Source organism: Onychostoma macrolepis, chromosome 21 (genome assembly GCF_012432095.1).
Source record: "Onychostoma macrolepis isolate SWU-2019 chromosome 21, ASM1243209v1, whole genome shotgun sequence".
Classification (NCBI taxonomy): Eukaryota; Metazoa; Chordata; class Actinopteri; order Cypriniformes; family Cyprinidae; genus Onychostoma; species Onychostoma macrolepis.
The window spans coordinates 28,611,867-28,617,866 of record NC_081175.1 but is presented as its reverse complement, the minus strand read 5'-3'; positions in this window follow the sequence as shown (position 1 = coordinate 28,617,866).

Genomic DNA, 6,000 nt, shown 5'->3' with positions numbered 1-6,000 from the left:
CACTGCTAACAGAGTATTGTGTAGTATGTCTTGTTTTCAAGTACAAATAGTATTTACTTGAGAAACAAAGAAAAATATTAAGATTTTATCTGACAAAGCTATCAAAATTAAGTGAGTTTTGCTTTAAAAGAAATTGCCAACAGGGTCAGAAAAATAAACTGAATTCAAAGGGAAAACAATTATTTGAAATGTAATTATAAAACATACAAATGTATTATATTAATCTACAATAATATTTATTATTTTACACAAAACTCCTCAGAAAATAAGCATTTTTAGATATTTGAACTGGAAAACCAAAAATAGTTTTTTTGCTGTGTAATTGGCTTATAGGCTTTTTAAACAACAACAACAACAGCAACAATAATAATAATGTTTATTATTATTGATAAAATAATAACAATTCCCAAAAATTCCCATTGTCAATTGTTGCTCCTATTATTGTTACTGTAATAGTCATTTTTATTACAGTAATCAGGATTTTATGGTAATGCATTTTCATTCAAACTAAATATTAATGCATTTTGGAGTGAAATATGACTTGCATGTTCCTCTTTGTGAGATTCACCAATCACAGACAAACAGCAGCGTAAATAACCACACAGGTTTAAGATGGCATTGGGTCGCAGGTTTTTCTAACACACTGAACCTGGTGCGTTAGAAAAACCCCCATCAGAAGCACAAAGCACAACAAACGTGAAGGACACGCCGACCGCAGATCTCTCACACCGTTATTGGCCGGCCGGGTTTGTGAGCACAATCCTGAAGCACATTAAATTTGCAATAGAACAGGGGCTGGACCACACCAATTGTTCTTCTATGGTTAAAAAACAACTCAGGATGATACAACCGAAGAACAAGCATCTCACGAGCTCAACACACTCAATGAATTACATCACAATATACACACACACACACACACATGCATTGCTGTATGTTGTCATGACTGTAACTGTATTAAGCTAAGAAACCAAACACAAGTGAACTGGCATTGGTGATCAGGGCCTTTACAAGAGTTTAAGAGGACAATCTCCACACCGATGCCTACCAATTTAGCTTTCCCAAAGTGTGCATGACTCCTTCCCTCGTAGCTTTAGCTCACTTTACTAGCTCTTTCATACACTCATCTCAAATTCCATCCCTCGTCCTCATTTATTATTGAACCGATGGACAAACAGAGCCGGTAAGCACTTCTCTCCCGGGTTACGCTTGGATCACTCAAAACGGACACTAAAGACTTTTTCTATTTATTGACAAATCGACACCAAAGAAACTTTTTCTGCACCTAACTGTTCTGCAAACAAAAACCGTTCAAAGGAAAAAAATAACCAAAAAAAAAAAAAAGGAAAAAAAAGCGACGGCAACAAAGCGCTGAGCCTTTGTTGTGCTCGGATCGGTGGAGACTTTGGAAGCAGAATGGGATCGGAAGGGTTTTCAAATGCGACGGAGCTGTTCCCACGGCAACGGAGAATGATGCGTCTCTCAAAACAAAACAAGATTGTCTTTTAATGTGTGCCTATGCAGTTTTTTCAGCCAAAATGGAAAGAACAACAAAAACCTCATCAGCTACAATACCAAAGATTCAGAGTTACTCCCGCCGCAATTCCCTTCAGTTTCCCATCCCGCCTGTTCAGGCGCACCGGCGCGGCGTGGAGGGGATCGCAGCGGCACTTCTCTCCAAACATGGGACGTCTAGGGTTCAGCGTTTGGCTTATTTCATCCGTTTTGCAGCTAAAACTAAAGGTGTAACTCAGCCTGATGGGCATACCAAAGATAAACACCTTTAAGCACATGCAACCTCACTTTTTCCCATGCCGAACGACTCATTACCTTGTAGTTCTGTGCTCACATCCCATCGTAGTCCAACGACGGATCAGTTCCACCAATGCAGACGTCATCCATCCATCATTTCCCAACATATGCACGTTTGTTTCCAAGCGCTGAATCCCAAGTCCCATGTTTGAGAGAGCCGCTGCAGCCGGTTCCATCACTTACTATATTCCAACTAAAAAGCCAATAATCTGCCAAAAAAGCTCACTTAATCTGTAGAGAGGAAACTGCTGACTGTAGGTCGAATAGCTTTATCCTTTAGGTTTCTCTCTTTAAAAGCTTCTAGTCCAAAGATTCTCCAACGCCACTTGGTTGGAGCTTCATCTGCTCTTCACGACAGTCAGGTCTCTAGGAACATGGGCCAAAGAGCTTTCCTTTGCTTGTTTTAGTACTTATATTTTGCTAATGCCTCTGTACAATATCTTACCCAGGTTTTGCAATATGTGATTTATTTATGTAATTTATATTTGTTATGATTGAACTTAATTTAAATTGCCAAAAACCTCCCCTTTTATCCTAAATAGCTTGCCAAAGTTTACATTTACTTCTTTTGCATGTTGGACACCATCAGACGTATTTATTTATGACTAGTATGCATAGGTTATTGTTTTGTTTCTTAATTATTTAATGTTATTTAATTAGATGTAATTGACTATTTAAGACTACTAGTGCATCAAAGATGCAGTGCTCTCTTAATTTATTAGTTAGCTTTACTTTAAAAAGCAACACAAAGGGTGTATTTAATTTTTCTTAGAAAGATAATTCTGGAAATGTGTTAGCGATCAGGTTTTAGTTGTAATTTATGTGTATGTATGTCAAGATTTTATGGAAATCATTTAGGTTTTGTTTGTCCTTTTCTTTCAAATGAAAACAATCTGTCTGAAGGGGCATTTGCGATCGATTACAGCGTTCTGTCGAAGGACGAGCAGCGAATTTCAGCCGGATGGTATACGGGGCCACACGTTAACGGAGATCAACGCAGAACTCACCAAAGATAAATCCCACGGATGCTGAGAGGCCGTTTGTTCATTGCTTCACTCGTAGAAGGACATAGAGGAATCCCTTAAAAACTAGAAAAAGCTGCTTCCAAGACTGACTTGTGTGTGTGTATAAAAGTCTTTCTATCTCTATAGTGAGAACCACAGAGGCTACCTCACTGAATTTTCCATTTGTAATTTTAATCGTGTTGATGAAACCAAAGATACCAAAGATTTCTTTTTCTCGAGTACGGTCTGCGCTTGACACCATGCTTTGGATATTTTGATAATGCCACTCTCTTTTTCCTCTTCTTCCTCTTTCAGACACGAGTTCCTCCTCTCCTCGGAAAATAAGTGCAATGGAGCGGATGGGACTCGCGTCGAGCTGTAGATTTTAGTGCTGTGTGCTTCTGATCGCCTTGTACCGGTCAGAATGTAAAAGAATGCAAAAACCTAACAAAGACCTATCCTGCACAGAAACATGAACATTAGTCATATTCTTTAATCAATTAATGGAAATGTTCAGATATTTTGTTCAGATATCAAAGTAACTCTAATGCCAAATTAACAACGCAAAGGTGGCACAGAAGCGCCTCTGAAGTGGCATTTAGGTGACTTTACACAGACTGTTTAATGCTGCTTAGAAGTGGCATAAATGCATTTACACAGAAATTACAACTGTATACAGGCATAAGCCTGGCTTTTGTGCAGCAAATTATAAGCAGGCTTAGAGAAGCCGTAACTTCAAATGCTGCGGTATGATGCATGCACTGGGCTTTAATACTGCAAATTTACTTTGAAAAAGTGGCACAGAAGCACCTCTGAAGTGGCATTTAGGTGTCGTTACACAGACTGCATTTACGTGGTAATTGCAGCTGTATACTGTATCCAGGCATAATTTATCCTTTCTTTTGTGTCTTTACATTAAACTTTATGCAGGCTTAGAGCAGCCTTAACTCAGCTGTCTTTACACAGACTGTTTAATGCTGCTTAGAGGAGGCATAAATGCATTTACACAGCAATTGCAACTGTATACAGGTATAATTTTGTCTGTTTTTATGCAGCATTGTGTCTTTTAAAGTTTAGGTAGGCTTAGAGCAGGCTTAACTCAGCTGTGTAAAGACAGCACATCAAATGCTGCTGAACAATGCATGCACTGAACTTTAATACTTATGCCAAATTTATACTGCTAAGGTGGCACAGAAGTACTTTTGAAGTAGCATTTATAGGTCACAGACTCTTTGATGCTGCTCAGAGGTGGCATAAATGCATTTATGTCATATGCTGCATTGCATTTTGCAGAGATTTCCAACTGCCTACAATTATAGCATCTTTACACAGCTGAGTTAAAGCTGCTTTATGCCTGCTCAGAAATTCAGTAATGCTGCATTAAAGCCAGACTTAGACCTAATATCAAATAATAATAATAATTAATCATTCATTACATTTATATAGCGCTTTTCATGAAAGGGGGGGGGGGGATCTCCTCATCCACCACCAGTGTGCAGCATTCACCTGGATGATGCGACGGCAGCCATAGTGCGCCAGAACGCACACCACACACTAGCTTATTGGTGGAGAGGAGACCGAGTGATGAAGCCAATCAGTGTATGGGGAAGATTAGGAGGCCATGATGGTCAGAGGCCAATGGGCAAATTTGGCCAGGATGCCGGGGTTACACCCCTACTCTTTTTCGAAGGACATCATGGGATTTTTAATGACCACAGAGAGTCAGGACCTCGGTTTAATGTCTCATCCAAAAGACAAATATACAGTTGCAATTGCTGTGTAAATGCATGTATGCCACTTCTAAGCAGTATTAAACAGTCCGTGTAAAGATGCCTAAATGCCACCTCAGAAGCGCTTCTGTGTCACCTTTACTGTGTAAATTTGGCATTAAAGAAATGTGGTGTACAAACAATATTTACTGAGTAATTGAAGTTACAAAGAAACTAGTAACACATTGAATTAAACAGTTTTGAAACAGAAAGATAGAATTAGTGTTTAAAACATACTTTTTACAGCATTTTTAAGTGCAATAAAATGCCAATTCGAACTTGTTCTTCCATCACGTGATGATAAAACCTGTTTAGAAAACCTCAAGTAAAAATATCCCATTTGACTTTGAAAGGAACACAGTATTTAGTATTTTCTTTCTCCAAAATCCATTCTGTCAGAAACAATGTTGGTGTTTCTGTGCACGACGAACTCTAAAACCAAAGACTAAATCGAATCATCTCATAGCAGACCGAAGGGACGACTTTCAGGAAAACACGGCTAAAGACGCAACACAACCGGCAGATGGGATCGTATTGATCCGTTCTGCTGCAGGTCGTACATCATTCCGTCCTGTTGCAAAAGTAACACATTTACTTGTGAAAAAACAGCATCTGTTAACAGGAACGCGAGCGTGTCACGTATCGATCGGAAGGTCATCAGGTCAATATTCTTAGCGGTGATTCCGTATTTATGACGTGGATGAAATCCGATCATTGCATCGATTAAACCAAAACAGATTCTCTTCGGTTTCCGTCCCAAGTAATATTTTTTCCACCCCGACAAAGACGTAGAGAGCGCTTTTGTTGCAAAGTATGAGATATTGTTGGATGAGTGCCTTGCTTGAACCAAAGCGAAGTTTTGACCTCTCTGTTTCTTCTTCTGTTAGTACCTCAGCGACAGGAAAAACCCGCGAGACGCGGTTTTCGTGGTGCTTTGCAATGCAATCCTGCAAAGAACAAAAGACTAACTATACCAAAGGCTTTCTAGACTTTACTTTTTCCTTCTTTTGAATGGTTGCAAAGCTTTAAATAAGAAACCCTGAGGCATGTCGAGGGCGCAGACCGTGCTTTTCTTACCAAATTTTTCTCGGATATACCTCATAGAAGATAGTGTTAGGGTATTGTTATTATAGCGTATGTATTAAATTATTCACTTACTCTTATTTTTTAGTAACTGTGACTTAAGACAAACCAAGAAAAAAAAAAGCTTTGTACATCTTGAGTTGTGATTTTTTTTTTTTTTTTTTTTTTGTAATAGCTGAGGTTCGCTACCAAAAAAAAAAAAAAAAAACTCAATGCTTGTCTTTTTCTCTCTTGTTAATGTGACAACTTTCACAAATGTTTTGTGGTGCAACAACTTTTGTTTTTTCCATGACTTTATTTTTGTGAAGGGTGGCTCATATTTTTAACAAGGA